The sequence below is a fragment of the Lissotriton helveticus genome, chromosome 9 (genome assembly GCF_964261635.1).
Source record: "Lissotriton helveticus chromosome 9, aLisHel1.1, whole genome shotgun sequence".
Taxonomy (NCBI): Eukaryota; Metazoa; Chordata; class Amphibia; order Caudata; family Salamandridae; genus Lissotriton; species Lissotriton helveticus.
In genome coordinates this window covers 640,565,222-640,584,121 of record NC_136070.1, presented here as the reverse complement: position 1 = coordinate 640,584,121, position 18,900 = coordinate 640,565,222, and the positions used below count along the sequence as shown (strand labels likewise).

Sequence of the window (18,900 nt, the reverse complement as noted above, 5' to 3'; positions counted from 1 at the left end):
CTTTTATAAATGATAATTTGGTCATGATATTTCTGGCAAACAGTATTGTTACTAATGACCACTGTCTATGAGGTCGCCCGAGTGGGCGAAGCAAAGGTATGCAGTCCCAGAGTGCGGCTGGAGAGTCATGGGGGCATTGCATCTACTTTGACTCTCATGGCGTCGGCTGACCAAGTTTTCCCCTGTCAGTTAAATACTAAACCCTCCCGCCCACCATAACAATGCAGGATGGGAGAGGAGTGGGGAGTGGCCAGAGCAGGTGGATTAATTTACAAATATATTCGAAATTCTCCCTTCTTTATTGATGTGAGCACAAACACGCATACACTCACAGCAATGCATATTGAAAAAGAAGAACTACTCAACATATGAGCTCTTACACCTGTTTTTTCGATTATCAGCCCTCATGTCTAACAAGTAATGGGATCTTAGGTGAGAATGATGGCAGCACATTCCTGGGAGAGAATAAAAGTGACACATGGAAATGCTTGAATTACTCTAAATCACTAGCAGTGCATTCCATGCTATCGTTTTAGCTCATCACTATCATTTCAGAAAGAACCAATCACTTGGGCCTTGGTTTTGCTCCTCGTCCCCCCCATTTCTGTGTGTGTGTTTGTGCTCTGTGAGTGTGTGCAAATGCAATAGGTCTCGCATTTGTGAGAGATTAAGCTATTGGCATTGTAAATGACAACACCATTTATTTATCTGTTTTCAAAACCATCACATAAATACAAAATTTGTCATTTACAATGCCAATAGCTCTAACTTTTACAAAAGGCGAAACCGTTGCATTGTAAATGCTTGTTTTATTATAAAAACACTGCCCCACACTAAAAAATGGCAACAAACACACAAGTGAAAGTTAATCACGTCTGGCTTACAGAATTGGTCACCAACAGACTGCATTTTGAAATATATGTTGAAGTTAAGGCACCTGTCTCCGAGGTCTTTGTGAACTGAACAGCTTTCAGGATATGAAAACCGAAAGATAAATAGAGAGGTTAATGCACCCGAGAGATCTGTGTGGACTCCTCTGTCACATTTTGGACTCATTATAAAACAGCATACAGTTATACTGTTTCTGGTGAAAAAAACTGCATCATGCAGGCCACAAATGTCTATTTAGGGAAGACCGCTCAGTGGGATGCTAGCTGTATTGCGGATATCTCTGAGATACTTGAAGGCCATTAGTGACAATCCTTGTAGCATAGATTCTGAAGTGACAAGCGGAGTATTTTTCCCCCCTCAATGGCATTGATATCAAGGTGTTAGGATCCATCGAGCTCCCAGACGACCAGAGACTCAAAGAAAAGTAATGCTGTTACCCTGCAAGTGAGGCATTTTTCCTTTGCTCCGCTGGAACCGAAAACAAGAGACCCGCTCTCCTCCTGATGGTCGCTCCTCCGAACAGTAAGCACACAAAGTGCGGGAGCAGCTTAATTTGTCCCGGTAGGAACGTATGAACATGGAATAACCCTGCATACCCAAAACCTGTAATCGACTAACTAAACTATGCAGATTCGTCCCGCGGGATTCTTTCATGGGTCCATATCATCTAATTATGCCTTAATAGATTACTACAGTTCTTTTTTTGTCAAACACTCGATGTTAAAAAAATATGAAAATTAATGAGGCCACCCTATTTAACACATTCAATATATTGACCAATACATTAAAAAAAATAAGAGCAGACAGTGCAGTGCTTATTGTGAAGTGAATATTTGTACATTTGCATAAAACCATAAGAATCATACACTGTTCTAATTAAGAGGAGGGGTAGCTGTATATTAGTAACATTAATTCCAATTTTAAATGTAATATTGTTACAACCATAGATATAAGTTGACGTGTTGACCCAAAATTCGTTGAAAGGATATTATCAGGACAAATCTATCTGCCTCAATCTGTAATACAATAATATAAAGCACCTCATTAATCTACTAAGTAATAATAGATTAGTTAACCATATTGGCGCTGTGCCTACCTCTGTCAATAGTTGCAACTGGTCTCCCTCTTACTAGTAGGGGACACCGTGCCAATCAAGGCACACATAAACAACTCTGCATTAAGTGTTGAAAAGCCAGGACTCCAGTAAGTATCTGCAATACACATAAGCAACCCAGTTACCATCACTGTTCGTGAATATGCCGTAAGTTTGTCCCAGTGTCAGCAAATTGCACCAAGACGCATCATATTTCACTGGGGCCAGATCAGAGCCGGGATCTGTCTCAATGTTAGCTGCCAGATCTTTGAGCATTCCACTGTTCACCAGACCTCTCCCCACCTCCCCTGCATCCGCACTAAAGCGTAGTTCGCTCCACACTGTCAAACATGAAAAGTATATATAAATAGTGCCTCCACTGTCAAGTTTGAGCTAGGTACTGTCACATGACAAGACACGTTGAACAAGATCTATACCAAATCTAGATATCCAAAGTCACTAGTGCATCGTAACCAGATAATAAGGTGCCAATCATCAACTTGGGTGCATGGACTGGGTGAGATAAATTCAAAAGTGATTAAATCAAAAATCTATAATATGAATATTTCAGTTGTGGCATTAGCTCATCATGAGTGTTGATGGCGCAACAACAGCAGTGGCGCAACTAGAGTCAAATTTCGGGGGGGGGGGCGCTAAGAAAAAATTTCGGGGGGGGGGCTGAACCTTTAATCAGTAGGCAGAGTGGAGCAGCAGGGCCTCCAACAAGGGGTGAAACAACTGCAAGGCCTAATTAACATTCAAATGGTCTTTTAAAGACCTGTGAAACGTTCTGGTGCGGCTGTGTTTGTGCCCGGGATCTGTCTCATCCCGGGCTGCCACACACGGGGGGGGGGGCTGAAGCCCGGTGAGTTCAATGGGTGTTGCGCGCCTGAACAACAGCTGCAACAGATTTAAGTTCCAATACACTGAAGCCATAAGGCTCTTGTATACCAGAATGTTGGAAGGTTCTTTATGTTTTTCTACCTATCCTACAGAACATTATTGTATGTATCTTGACTTTGGAATGAAGTTCATTCCTCGCCCTGCATGTATGCTAAAATTCAAACTAAACTTGGAGACACTAATTCCGCGGAAGCATACTGATCTTTAGAAAACGTCATAATGTATGGCAACTACTGGGACACAACAGGTAAGAATACTTTGGGGTCCCCAGGGTAGCATTGAGAGTCAGATATAACTACAGTATTGTCCTTACTGGTTAAGGCTTGCAGGTGATTTTAATACTACCAACATTATTAGACTGTGAGGTCTATTTCTATTTCTAGTCAACGCTTTCGTTTTGTTAACTGGCACATTGTAGTGCTGTTCATCGTGTTATCGGTTCCTTTGTCTTAAATGACTACCATGCGATTTGTAAACCAACTAAGCTATCAACCCCTGGCCACACCAGTGGTGATCTAGCAATTTCACTCTGAGAATTTATTCCGTTCTTATTGGCTTAATTCCTCATATGTGTTAGGCATAAGGCTACATCTTCATAATGAAACTCAACATGAAGCTTTTTATCAGCTACATACATCCAGGTGTGAAGTTTATTAACGATTTATTGCAAGCTTTAGGCATCATTTCTATAGTATATAATAGGGAAGCAAACTGCCTTATCACTATGGGTCACTTAAATGTCAAAGTATCTAATCAGGCAGTGGAAGTATTTCAATCTTCGGGGGTGGAGATGGCTTTCCATATCCTTGGAGCAATATTTCCTACTAACCGTAAAGCAAACCATTGTGGATTACTCTTTTTAAACAAAGAGAAATGTTTTGTCTTGAATGGTTATTTAGGTGGAGATACCCATGAAACCTTCACAGGGTCTTATTCCTCAAGTCTTTCAATACTATATTATATAATCACAACATATTAAACACTTCACTTCGTCACTAAGCTTAAAGTTATTATTTGCAAACAGGAATCATTCTTTACTTAAGTTCAATTTGAACATTTCTACTTATCGCAGTTCAACTTGGAATTTTCAAGGTGGCACACCAAAAATAGAAACTACACATAATTGTCTATGTTGGTACTCGCAGTCCATAACTTCTTTACATAATGTGAATCGAGCTAAGATAAATTAGACTAGAACTTGCTTCACAGAAATGTCATTCTATAAACAAATAGAGTATTACATATGGTTAATGCATAACTTTTTTTTACCAAAATGCATACTAATAATAAAAATACTGCTAAAAGGGATATTAAGAAAAGAGAAGATATTGAGCACGAACTAACCTAAAATAACCAAACTAGTCCAAAGGTAATAAAAGCACAACTTTCCATCAAGAACAAAATTCATAAGATCTTTAGGGAAAAATAGTGAAAATATCGGAATTTACAGATAGCAACAGGAGAAAGAAACCCAAAGAAGACACTGACAGTTGATTGCTCGATCTACAGGCACAATACCTAAACCAATATTGATCCCCTAAAATGTATAGTTCATCTTATATTTACACATGAGTTTATGGCTTCCCAGGTCCATCAGATTGTCTCCGCTAGATTCTCCAATACAATTTGACGTAATCAAATCCCAGCAGCTGTATCGAAAAATTAACGTAAACTCTGGGGAGAATTTTTGAAGCTGGTATTTGACCAATGCTATATCACTGGCACCACCCAAAGTAGCTAGAAAGGTAGCATAAGTTTGCATTTACACAAAAAACAGGCTCACTCAGTGATCCTTATTGGATGACGCTGTTAAATTGTTTGCAAAGATTCTAGTGGGGCATTAGGAGGGATAGAAACAACTACTCAACAGGAGTACCTGACAGCTAATGAAGCATTGACTGCCAGAATTCATCAACACAACAGTCGCATAGTTATATACCTGAATGCACCAGCAAAGTGCACCTGGTCTCAACTTGATAGGCCTACTACTAAAGCTCCCTATGTCTGAGTAGACAGGAAAGAAAACTGAAAATAAGCACACGCTTTTAGTTAGCTGGAACTGACAACTTGATTTGGCACAGTACTAACTGCAGACAAAGCTGCGTGCAGAGCACAAACTCAATCAGCAGAATATCTCAGGCAGACAAGCTGAGAACAGCTGTTTGTAGGGCTGCTTATCCCTCTTTAAGTACTGAGAAAGGGGTCCCAGAGAAAATTGACTAATTATGCGTATTAAATAATAATGCTGCTACAATAAATGAGTCTACAATGTTTTAATCACAGAGTAGACACAACCAATATATAGTATCAAAGAGATCAATTTAAGACGGTTGACTAGTGCCCAAGAACAAGGGAACGGGATAAAGTGAGGATAGTGTAGGATAGGGAAGTGACATTAAAAACAGAACGAAATCGAACAGAGTAACACATAAATTGATATGTTCTGATGATCATAAATCAAGACAGTCATTGAAAATACATGCCCCACAAAATACACTTATGTAACATTGGCAATGGGGGCTGCAAAGCAGGGAAATGTTGTCGACGTTTCGACCCTCAAATGATGCAGGATTTATTAGAACCCTTGTGGCGGGGTCTTCATCAGGACGGTGTTGGGACTAGCAACCTATTAATACCATTAAACGAGTATGAATTATTAATCTCATTTGGCAACAAAACAGTAATTGAAGCATTTAAATTGAGAATAGGCACACACTGAGGGAAGAGCCTACCTAGTTAATCGGTGCTCATCGTCTCATATCAATAATGGGACTCCATGTGAAGGCTTGAATCATCTACAGAGTATACACAATTAATTGGTGTATGTTTATATAATATTCATAGATTTAATTCCAAAAACAGCCAATATGCTGATAATTCAGACGGACTTACATCTGGTAGATAAACAATCGCGTGGTGGTGAGAGTCACGTGGGGCCCGGGGACGTGGGGCAGTGGAAATCAGACGTTACTCTAAGAAGATAAGGGGAACTGTCATCAGAAAAATGACCAGTGATTGACAGGGTAGCAATTAATAGAAAACGTAAATACGGCTTACCAAATAATATGGTGCATGTCATGGTCGTCCCCAAAATTTCAGAGGCGCTGGGAATCAGAAAATGCAAGGGTGCGCTGAAAGTCAATCAGGTGTCACCTTGCTCTAAAGAAATTAAGGGGAACTGGCATCAGAAAACCGACCAGTGATTTACAGGATACCGCATTGTAGAAAGAAAACATAGATACGGCTTACCAAATCATTTGGTGCGCGTCATAGTCGTCCCCAAATTTAATAGCGCTGTGGATCAGGAAGTTCAGAGGGGGCGCTGGGAAACAATCCGGTGTCACCCGCTGGGGAGAAAGGACGATGTACGAGTTAGACAGAGCTCAGAATGGAACAGAGCTCCGAGTGACTTGTTAAAGATCGAAAAAACGGCACTCTTGCTTACCGGGAATCAAATCAGGACCGGCAAAAAATTCCGAACCGGCGTGTTCACGGCAGCTAGGGAGAGTGATTGTGCGCTTCCTATTTGGTTAGTAACCTTGGAAACAAGGTCAGGTGGCCGTGACGAGTTAATGGAAATGGTAGAAAGACTGGGTCTGAGATGGATTAAGAGACCACTCGCCGCATAAATCCGGAATACATTGAGAAACCCCTCGTTACACCAGGGAACAGGTCAATTAACAGTCAACAAGTACCATAGATCATTCTGTTATTGAAATAAAGTGGTAGTTTACAGCGTTCAAACCTGATCAATAAAATGGTGTCACACACATTAATAGCAACTTCTATAACAACAGGGGAACTTGGAACTCGACATTATTTGTTGAACCATAGTGCATAGTACACATTAGCAACGTATTACAGTCGGTGTGACCAGAGATGGATATTGGAGGTGTACCTGTCACATGACGGTAAAAACCTCAATTGGATCAGTGACAGATGATAAAACTTGGCCAGATAGTTTCGGATAAGACGGATTCCATAACTGTAGAAACATCACCTTAGTATATATTCATAAAAAGAGTAGGGCATGTAGTTGACATTTGAAGAACAACATTTGGATGGTATAATGCACGCAACGTATTCCAATCGGTGTGACCAGAGATGGATATTAGAGGTGTACCTGTCACATGACGGTAAAAACCTCAACGGCCCAATTGGATCAGTGACAGATGATAAATCTTAGCCAGATAGTTTCAGACAAGGCGATTTGCATAACTGTGGACACACCACCTTAGTATCTACTTATATAAAGAGTAGAGGCATGTGGTTGACATTTAGAGGACACCATTTAAATGGCCATAAGTAGACAGCAATTAAATGTAATGTTTAAGGCAAAGTTGTCAGCTGAGATAATGAACTATCGTGTTCATTAAGACCTATTTGGATCGAGTTAAAGAAAAACATCCATTTGAGTTCACGGGTATTCAGGATGGTTGTAATATTCCCTCCACGGGGACCCCGAGTTACTTTCTCAATTATCACCCACTTGAGACTCTCTGGTGAGTGAGAGGCTGATCTGAAGTGGTCAACAAGAGGAGCGCCCTGTACCTCACAACGGATCCTGCTCATATGTTGGAGGATCCGCAATTTTGCCCTCTGTTGTGTTTGGCCGATGTAAATTAAATTGCATGGGCACACTATGGCATAAATGATGTTTGAGGTATTGCAGTTACTGAATGTTTTCAACAGGATCTTGCGCTGATTGTGCTCGAATTCTTTTGTCTGCAACGTCGTATCACAAGCTTTGCAGTTACCACACCTGAAATGGCCAATTACTGGTGGAAGATTCCATAACGATGTTATGGTGGGTTCATCAGGGGTTGGAAGAAGGGAACGTACCACAAAGTCTTTGACACTCTTCGCTTTCTTAACCACTTGGATGCTAAGGCTATTTTAGGACTTTCATGCAATTTCCATTGAAATCAATGGAAACTCCATGACGAGCTGGGCTCGTCATGAGCGTTGAAGGGGTTAAAGGCATGTAGTGGAATTCCAGAGTGATTAAGGTCGTCAGAGATGAGTTTCTAATGCTGGTTCACAATACGTTTGATCTTATTGCTCTTAGTTGAGAATGTGGTGACACAGACTAGTCTATCTTGTGCCTGGCTGACACGGTTTTTTTGAGTCAGTAGTTCGTCACGCGGGTAGAACCAGGCTCTTTTGCGGGCTTTTGAGACTAATCTTCTGGGTACCCTCGTTGTTTCAAGCGATTGGACAGATCATCCGACTGTTCCAGATAATGCTCTTTATGGGAACAATTCCTGCGAATCCTTAGGAATTGTCCAAAAGGCAGGTTGTCGCGAAGGGCCCGGGGATGATGGCTATCGTACTGCAGTAGAGAGTTTCTCTCTGTCGGTTTACGATACAGAGTAGTAAGTAAAGTCCCATGATCATCATGGGACTTTACTTACTACTCTGTATCGTAAACCGTCAGAGAGAAACTCTCTACTGCAGTACGATAGCCATCATCCCCGGGCCCTTCGCGACAACCTGCCTTTTGAGTCAGTAGTTCGTCACGCGGGTAGAACCAGGCTCTTTTGCGGGCTTTTGAGACTAATCTTCTGGGGTACCCTCGTTGTTTCAAGCGATTGGACAGATCATCCGACTGTTCCAGATAATGCTCTTTATGGGAACAATTCCTGCGAATCCTTAGGAATTGTCCAAAAGGCAGGTTGTCGCGTAGGGCCCGGGGATGATGGCTATCATACTGCAGTAGAGAGTTTCTCTCTGTCGGTTTACGATACAGAGTAGTAAGTAAAGTCCCATGATCATCATGGGACTTTACTTACTACTCTGTATCGTAAACCGACAGAGAGAAACTCTCTACTGCAGTATGATAGCCATCATCCCCGGGCCCTACGCGACAACCTGCCTTTTGGACAATTCCTAAGGATTCGCAGGAATTGTTCCCATAAAGAGCATTATCTGGAACAGTCGGATGATCTGTCCAATCGCTTGAAACAACGAGGGTACCCCAGAAGATTAGTCTAAAAAGCCCACAAAAGAGCCTGGTTCTACCCGCGTGACGAACTACTGACTCAAAAAAACCGTGTCAGCCAGGCACAAGATCGACTAGTCTGTGTCACCACATTCTCAACTAAGAGCAACAAGATCAAACGTATTGTGAACGAGCATTGGAAACTCATCTCTGACGACCTTAATCACTCTGGAATTCCACTACATGCCTTTAAGAAAGCGAAGAGTGTCAAAGACTTTGTGGTACGTTCCCTTCTTCCAACCTCTGATGAACCCACCATAACATCATTATGGAATCTTCCACCAGTAATTGGCCATTTCAGGTGTGGTAACTGCAAAGCTTGTGATACGACGTTGCAGACAAAAGAATTTGAGCACAATCAGCGCAAGATCCTGTTGAAAACATTTAGTAACTGCAATACCTCAAACATCATTTATGCCATAGTGTGCCCATGCAATTTAATTTACATCGGCCAAACACAACAGAGGGCAAAATTGCGGATCCTCCAACATATGAGCAAGATCCGTTGTGAGGTACAGGGCGCTCCTCTTGTTGACCACTTCAGATCAGCCTCTCACTCACCAGAGAGTCTCAAGTGGGTGATAGTTGAGAATGTAACTCTGGGTCCCCGTGGAGGGAATATTACAACCATCCTGAATACCCGTGAACTCAAATGGATGTTTTTCTTTAACTCGATCCAAATAGGTCTTAATGAACACGATAGTTCATTATCTCAGCTGACAACTTTGCCTTAAACATTACATTTAATTGCTGTCTACTTATGGCCATTTAAATGGTGTCCTCTAAATGTCAACCACATGCCTCTACTCTTTATATAAGTAGATACTAAGGTGGTGTGTCCACAGTTATGCAAATCGCCTTGTCTGAAACTATCTGGCTAAGATTTATCATCTGTCACTGATCCAATTGGGCCGTTGAGGTTTTTACCGTCATGTGACAGGTACACCTCTAATATCCATCTCTGGTCACACAGCTTGGAATACGTTGCTAATGTGCATTATACCATCCAAATGTTGTTCTTCAAATGTCAACTACATGCCCTACTCTTTTTATGAATATATACTAAGGTGATGTTTCTACAGTTATGGAATCTGTCTTATCCGAAACTATCTGGCCAAGTTTTATCATCTGTCACTGATCCAATTGAGGTTTTTACCGTCATGTGACAGGTACACCTCCAATATCCATCTCTGGTCACACCGACTGTAATACGTTGCTAATGTGTACTATGCACTATGGTTCAACAAATAATGTCGAGTTCCGAGTTCCCCTGTTGTTATAGAAATTGCTATTAATGTGTGTGACACCATTTTATTGATCAGGTTTGAACGCTGTAAACTACCACTTTATTTCAATAACAGAATGATCTATGGTACTTGTTGACTGTTAATTGACCTTTTCCCTGGTGTAACGAGGGGTTTCTCAATGTATTCCGGATTTATGCGGCGAGTGGTCTCTTAATCCATCTCAGACCCAGTCTTTCTACCATTTCCATTAACTCGTCACGGCCACCTGACCTTGTTTCCAAGGTTACTAACCAAATAGGAAGCGCGCAATCACTCTCCCTAGCTGCCGTGAACACGCCGGTTCGGAATTTTTTGCCGGTCCTGATTTGATTCCCGGTAAGCAAGAGTGCCGTTTTTTCGATCTTTAACAAGTCACTCGGAGCTCTGTTCCATTCTGAGCTCTGTCTAACTCGTACATCGTCCTTTCTCTCCAGCGGGTGACACCGGATTGTTTCCCAGCGCCCCCTCTGAACTTCCTGATCCACAGCGCTATTAAATTTGGGGACGACTATGACGCGCACCAAATGATTTGGTAAGCTGTATCTATGTTTTCTACAATGCGGTATCCTGTAAATCACTGGTCGGTTTTCTGATGCCAGTTCCCCTTAATTTCTTTAGAGCAAGGTGACACCTGATTGACTTTCAGCGCACCCTTGCATTTTCTGATTCCCAGCGCCTCTGAAATTTTGGGGACGACCATGACATGCACCGTATTATTTGGTAAGCCGTATTTACGTTTTCTATTAATTGCTACCCTGTCAATCACTGGTCATTTTTCTGATGACAGTTCCCCTTATCTTCTTAGAGTAACGTCTGATTTCCACTGCCCCACGTCCCCGGGCCCCACGTGACTCTCACCACCACGCGATTGTTTATCTACCAGATGTAAGTCCGTCTGAATTATCAGCATATTGGCTGTTTTTGGAATTAAATCTATGAATATTATATAAACATACACCAATTAATTGTGTATACTCTGTAGATGATTCAAACCTTCACATGGAGTCCCATTATGATATGAGACGATGAGCACCGATTAACTAGGTAGGCTCTTCCCTCAGTGTGTGCCTATTCTCAATTTAAATGCTTCAATTATTGTTTTGTTGCCAAATGAGATTAATAATTCATACTCGTTTAATGGTATTAATAGGTTGCTAGTCCCAACACCGTCCTGATGAAGACCCCGCCACAAGGGTTCTAATAAATCCTGCATCATTTGAGGGTCGAAACGTCGACAACATTTCCCTGCTTTGCAGCCCCCATTGCCAATGTTACATAAGTGTATTTTGTGGGGCATGTATTTTCAATGACTGTCTTGATTTATGATCATCAGAACATATCAATTTATGTGTTACTCTGTTCGATTTCGTTCTGTTTTTAATGTCACTTCCCTATCCTACACTATCCTCACTTTATCCCGTTCCCTTGTTCTTGGGCACTAGTCAACCGTCTTAAATTGATCTCTATTTGATACTATATATTGGTTGTGTCTACTCTGTGATTAAAACATTGTAGACTCATTTATTGTAGCAGCATTATTATTTAATACGCATAATTAGTCAATTTTCTCTGGGACCCCTTTCTCAGTACTTAAATATGACCCAGGTCCCAGTGACTATCTTTGGGTAAACCCCCTCCCCTTATACTCCGCTTATCCCTCTTTGGCAGTGCGACGGACTCTCCTTCCAACAACTGGATGCGTTACATGAGAAAAGTGAGGACAGCTGGAAACTGTAGCAGAAACCATGTAAAGGTTGCTCAAGTGGAAATGACAACCTAGGTTATCACGGTAACAATAACTGGTGTACATGGATTACAGGGCAACCTCTGGAGAGAGCAGTCTGCTCTTTTTCAAAGCACATACTCGTGCTTGTGGTGCGCCGATGCGCACTCCCGCAAGCCGTATGCCGCCACAAGCATGAGTATGTGCTTTGTTAAAAGAGTTGCATGACGGCTAAAGGTCTCCTATGTAATGCATGCGCACTGCGTAGGCGAGACCTAAAAAAGCGTTGCGGTCTGCAGTGAAAACAATTCATTTTCTTTTTAGAAACACACTTAAAAATAGAGACAGGAGAATCCAGAGTTGAGGATAAAAGTGGTAAAAGAGAATATTGAAGGTAAGGCCAGGGCTACACACAACTGGGAACGGGTTTAGAAAGTGTACAGCATGCTTCCACGTATCTTTTTTTTTTCTTTCTTCATGGTAAAAATAACTGACACAAACACAAATTATCACAACCACTTCTGAACGACGAGACATCATCACATACCTGAAGACATTGTCTCTCTCTTTCTGTGACTTATTCCCCTTTTCTGTGTGGGGCTGACTTAATATCAAGTCCTAACAAGGTGTTGGGAGCAATCATCTGCGAGTTTACCGCTTTCCCACAGATTTAGTGCCAAGTCCTGACAGTACGTGTTGCCAGACTCCATTCTACTGCAGATGGCAAGATACATACATGCATGGAACCACACGTGTATGGTGTATACTTTTAAAATGTACAGTTTTAATCCTCATTTCTAAAGAATTATTCAAAGATGTGTAAAATGCCAGCAGGTAAATGTAGGAAAGAGGATGCGAGTGGCTGAGTCACATGGGTACATCAGAGGGCCCTTTCACAAGGCTGTAGGTGATTGTCCTAGAGAACCCTAAAGAGTAATGCCCTTAAGTACATATTGATGATTTGTTCGTTTTCAAGGTGGATCAAAGCAATTACAACAAGATGCAACTCTTTGACAGTAGCCAAGCTATTATCGAAATAGTTAATCCCAAGATTCAGTTTGTCAATATATATAGAATCAGATAAGGAAACTCGTTTGAAAAATTTGTCTCTTATGTGTTGCTCTGAAAATCGTGCATAATTTCCATTGTACTACCATCCCAAAACATCAGGAGTAGTGGGAAGGGCTAATTGTACGATAAAAGCAACATTGTGTTTTCCGGTGTCATTGAAAATGTCAGATGTAATTACTTTAGTTCGACTCAGCATAAGAAGCACCCAAAGTAAAACAACAAGGAATGAGGTTCAAGGGGGAGCCAAGAGTGTTCCTGGTATTCCATCAACTGCGCTACAGAATCTGATTCTGGATAACTGCAAAGGTTTGGCTGAGATGGTGCGCACTGTCTCTTAGCAAGTGAAGCTTTTTAGGTCGAGCCTGGGCAGCGCATGCGCTGTGAGCCATGCTGTATTGAGTTAGGGATGTGAAGCCCTGCCCACTCTCTGCCCATATTTTTCATTGGCTTGTGTCGTTGTCCATTTTAAATGATGTCTTCAGATTCCTTAATTGGCTTCTTAGTCCCTCCTTAGTACTGCCTTGTCTTCATTTGAAACCTCCCATGGCGACTGGTCCTTTTACTTTGGTTGCGACAATTAGTGTTTATTTTTGTCTGTAAGCACTATTTTCTTTACTGAGTTTCTGGTCATGCAGGCAAGATGTGCAGTGCGCCATGCGCGCTTTCACTTTCAAAGCAGCGTCCCCCACCTCAATTGAGATTCCTCACCTTGAGCAGTCCTCTAATTAAGAGAAATTGTAGTGCAAGGATTAGGTGGAGGCGTGGGTGTTTGCTGAAAGCCCTTTTTATTGTGAAAACGGACACTCTGGGCCCGAGGAAAGCGGGACCCCAGACTGAGCTTTCACTTTCGGTTTGTTGCCATTAGCCTGAAAACAGCATGTGGTGTGTAAACCTATCCAGTCCCACAAAACACCCTCTGCACCACAGTCTTCCCCTCCCCTCCTAAACAGAACAGACTGACCTTAAACCTATCAGGAAACAGTTCGAACAAAAGACTCGGTCCTGGAATACAGAGTAACCTGATAGGCCAAGCTGCTGCGCCATTCATAGAAAAAGTTCAAAATAATCTGAAGAGCAGGGTTAGCATAAATATTCCCTTTTGCAAGAGGAGAGGGGAGGGGCTTATTTCACCATCCCTCCAAGGAGGGGAGGGGCTTATTTCACCATCCCTCCAAGTCAAGGACTGCATTTACGGGCCAGTTGTTAAAGCCGAGAGAAGAGGGTTGCAAAGCAGTCTGTTTTTTTTGCACTCAGACTGCACTTGCAGGATTTGCAACTGCAGACAGATTTGTACATCCGAATTTATAGGTCTTGTGTGCAGTGCGTATTTTTTCCCCCTCCTGTGAAGTTCAGTCTAATGTGTCCCGTAGGAGGCTGGTTTTGTTTTCAAGTGACAGCCCGGTAAAGCGCAGCTAAGCTGGGTAGGGTAGGGCATGTGTGCAGTGTTCTGTTCCACATCTATTTTGGAGCAAATCTGTCCCACGAAGGGCTGATATTTATTCACATTCAAAATGTAAACAATGCAAACTGCGACCCTTAGACTAGGAGACATTATGAATGATGGAAAAAGCAACAATATCACGCCTACAATTGGGCTGTTGGTGCCTTTTTAGGTTGAGCCTAGAGCAGCGCATGCGCTGCTTGCTCGACTTTTAGTAAGAGGGTTTTCAAAGTGCTCCCCACAAGCTTTTCCTGGCATAAAGATTGCGTGCACGCGCGCAGCCGCCATCTGCCTTATCTCTTCCTCACATCGCTGGCCATTACTTTCACTTTCGTGGCCGTGCGCTCAGCCGCCATCTGCCTATGGCCCCGCTTCACGAACGCCGCGCTGTGTAATTCAAACCCTTGGGCAGGCGTCGTGCTATACACTGCATATTTTATTGGAGTAAGTGCCCTGCCTTTATCGTATATGGTTTCATGCAGAACTCTTTAACACTGTAAAAGTGTGGTACAACTGCTCCCTTCCACACGACTATGCTCTGTAATCATGGTGATTTTTATGCCTCTGTATGTACTATGATTTTTTTTTTTTGTTGCAGTCATTATTTTCGGTACCCCCCCATGTTATTTTCCCTTCTGTTTATTCTTGTGTTTTCAAATAATGTAGCGTTCTTCCATATCCGCTTTTATCGCATTCATAATACACCATCCGCTACTCTATACACAAGCGCGGGCACTCTCAGTGTATGTCAAGAGGAAGGCGTGTGTCCCACACCGTGGCCGGTGAATTGCTTTGCCGACTATTTTCGTCGTAACGAGTACTCGTCCTCATCGCAGGGTTTTGCGGTTTCTTAGTAACGTTCGGCTGCATTCTGGTAACAGACAATGTGCACCCGCAATCTATACTTGGTGCTTTCTCTGTTTAGATGCTGAATTGACTGGTTGCAAGTAGTGTATGTGTGTATACCCACCTAGGAAGCGCATTCAGGTGTTTCAACAATTGCTGTTCAACCTTGACAGAGTGTTTTAATTATTTTCGAGCGATCCTGTACTTTCCCTAGGACACGGAGAGCCCAAGAGGCAGAAATGCACAGCACTACGCAAGACAATGTTCCTCCCCCCAAAGCCCTGGTATTGTATGTTCCCTTGAAGTCCTGATCTCATTTGGGTGGGGTGTGTGGTGGGGAGGCGGTTAGGTCTAACTGTTATATCTTACACAGACTAATGCATAGGATCCCCGGCCCACAAGCACACATAGCGCTGGGAGCTGCTGTGTCTGGCGCATTCTAATATATGAATGTAAATACCCATTCCCTATCTGCATAGGGCAGGAACATATAGCACCATGAACGCTTCTCCAGCATGTTCCTGTAAGGGCCACACTGTGTACCATAGCGTAAACCCACGCTACGGGAACCGGAGCAGCAGCGTAAATAGACGCATCAGCAACAACCTTATTAAACCGATAAGAAAACAGCACATGCCCCAATCTAGACCATGTTATGACCACAGATGCCAGCAGGTATGTTAAATTGCACAGCTCTCAATACCAGGTGGCACAGTACCCTGGATAATGTGCTGCATGGCTAACACTTAAAAGGTCACAAAGGCGAAACCTATTGGCATTGCCAATGCTTGTTATAGTATTCTATGGGGCGAGCTCAACCCGAAGGTATTGGAGCGCATTACATGAGCAGAAGTTACATTACACAAAGACACATTCACTTTATTTTTTAGGTATGGGGGAGATTTAGTTATTTGCCCAGAATCACATGATGTTGTGCCAACGCCGAGACTCGAGCCTGGTTCCACAACCTGCAGCTCTGGCATACTCCGACATACTCTGCACCTCTCACTCCCCCATTACCTTTCTCTCTAAAAGAGTGCAAGGGTGCGTGCCCCTAAATGTCTCGGAGAATTTTAGGGGCTGGTGGGAGGGAGCATATATTGGGCCACAGATAAAATTGGTGGGGCCACCTATAAAGTACAAGTATATTTGCTCAAAATATTTACAAATACTGTACATCTACGTGCATATAAATCTATACTTAAATATAGATATATACATACACATACAAAGTCTCATGTATGACAAGTGGTTGGACAAATTAAAGTGTGTGGCACGCAAGGTGGGGCAGTCTTTTTCTGTGCAGGCATGTGGGCGAGTTGTAGGACAAATAAAAATGGACTCTGCAGAATCAGTAGTAGGTTTCTCCCATTTTGTATTTGTTAAACCACATTCTTTAATCATGTGTTTAATGATTTTAATGCTTACTCCGTTTCCTCACAGTAAGCCTCAGAATCATTAATTATCTGTATATTCCGAAATTTGAGTGGGTGTGGTTAAGGATAAACAAAAAGCAGAGGGTCCTCCAAGGCAGCTTGCTACTCTGGGGGTGGTCTCTAATCCCCTGCGGTGCAGCTGTCTGCCTGCTATCTGGTCTGGGCTCTACGGGTGATCCTCTACCACAGTCGACAAACTTCCTAGCACATCAAAGAACAGCTGAGGTGGGCTTTCTTCTTTCTTGGAGATCCTTGCATCTTGGGAGATAATTATTTACTCAAGGCGCAACCAAAAGAAATGTTTAATTACAAGGTTTTTCCTTTCACCTTGCACCAGCTGTGCCCGAGTTAGTTAATGAAAGGAGATCTGTTATTGAGAATAAGATGCCAAAAAAGGCAAATGCAGGAATATTGGGGCAACAACCCACCGCTGATGTAAAGCAAGTCCTGCCATGCGCCGAAACAACAGCTTTATGTCCAGTAAGTAATACATTTGCAATAATGTACCACAAAGAAACTGGCGTGAATGCACAGAATGAGCATGCAAAACAAACCTAAACAAGCATTTGCAATGCAATAGGTCTCACATTTATGCGAGTTTGAGTTATTGATATTGTAAATGGCAATGCCCTATATTTCCCAGTCTCCCGATAAAAACGGTACCTCACTTGCATGGGAGCGCAAAAGCAGAGTTAGCCTAAAACTTATTTAAAAAACCTGCCCTTTTGGACCCAATTTGGTTCCCCCTCAGTTTTTATTTTAGAAGTTTTTAGGTTCTCTGCTTGGGGCACCCACATAAGTGAGGTATCGTTCTTATCAGAAGACCGAGGGGAATGCTGGATGGTGGAAAGTTTGTGCAGCCACGTGATCCCACTACTTTGCCACAGAAATGAGAGGAAAGTGTAGGTTTTTACCTAAATTTGAGGTTTGCACTCGCCAGCCAAGTGCCATCCATGCACACCATCAGCACACCACCAGCGAAGAAACAATTCACACCCACTACCATCCATGCACACCTCCATCCAAGTCTGGTAAATGGGGTTCGTGGAGAGCACTCCGTTATTTTAAATGTTATATTTGTTAATCATCAATTGGTGCCGCGATCATGAAGGGCGTCAGTCCTTAGATCAGTAATTGGTTATGATGGGTGTCAGAACCCACCTAATCGCGCACCGTTCACGTGGTGCTCCGCACCTTATTTGTTTAGTATGTTTGTCACCTCTTTAAATAACTTCGTTCAGCGTTGTTAACACATATGTTTTTAATCATAATTTGCAACCATATTTTATCATTGTGTTATTCATGATACTTATAACAATATTCATTTGTATACTTTGTTTCACAAAATAACTTGTTAACTTTGATACATTTCAACATTATACATTTGATCGTTTAATCTTGTGAAGCCCAATGCATTTCGGCAACTATTATTGCCTTCATCAGGGGCAATTCTGCGGAGAAATGAAAAATAAAAACATAATGTAAGTGCTTTGTTATGTGTTGTACATGGGGGTTTTTTGTACTTCTAGATGCCTGAGTGCCTACCTGTGCGCGTCTGCTGTATGACGGTATACCTTTACGAGTATCCGTTCAACTGATGAGTGCTCTGCATAAATAAAAAACGAAAGATCCACTATGACTAATTGTCTGGTTCTAGATGGAACGAATTATAAAATCCTGATCCAATTACGTACCTCGCAATCTGTGTAACAGTTATCTGAAACAACAAACGAGCATATGCTTTATTGTGCATGACGTTCTGCCACAAAGATACTAAACTGATTCAAAAATGTGTAATCAAGACATACCTTAGCTTCACTAATGTTCTTGCTCTAAAAAACGAAACAATATTTGCCGCGTGGTTAGTGTCAAGTATTTAAATTATGACGGTAACCATTAGAAGCTAAGACTACTGGCGTACCTGATGTTAGTTAACTCTCTCCTTCGACCGAAAAAACCGCTGCCCTGTGCTTGTTTCCGTGTTACCTCCGTGGCATACGCGAGTGTTACATAAACTCCGCTTCCTCGTGGTGATTGCGAAGTTATAAAAATAGAAAACGGACATGCCAAAAAGTCGAATCATTCCAAGTAAAATTTCCTAAGCGCCATCTTATTGTGGCAAAAATCGATGTTTCATGGATAATTCTAATTGTAAAACCTACTGAAGAGGTTGATATTTTACTTGGTTCTTCCTCACATAAAAGTGAAT

The 18,900-nt window shown here is 42.1% G+C and overlaps 1 long non-coding RNA gene across 1 annotated transcript in view; it reads left to right on the top strand.

The window, feature by feature from the left end:
• The first annotated feature begins 10,996 nt into the window (after positions 1-10,996).
• LOC144781734 (uncharacterized) overlaps positions 10,997-18,900 on the top strand; it is a 144,103-nt gene continuing 136,199 nt past the window's right edge. Inside the window, exons 1-2 of the long non-coding RNA XR_013601057.1 lie at positions 10,997-11,059; positions 11,157-11,218. This is a non-coding gene — a long non-coding RNA (uncharacterized LOC144781734). The remainder of the gene's footprint in view (positions 11,060-11,156; positions 11,219-18,900) is intronic.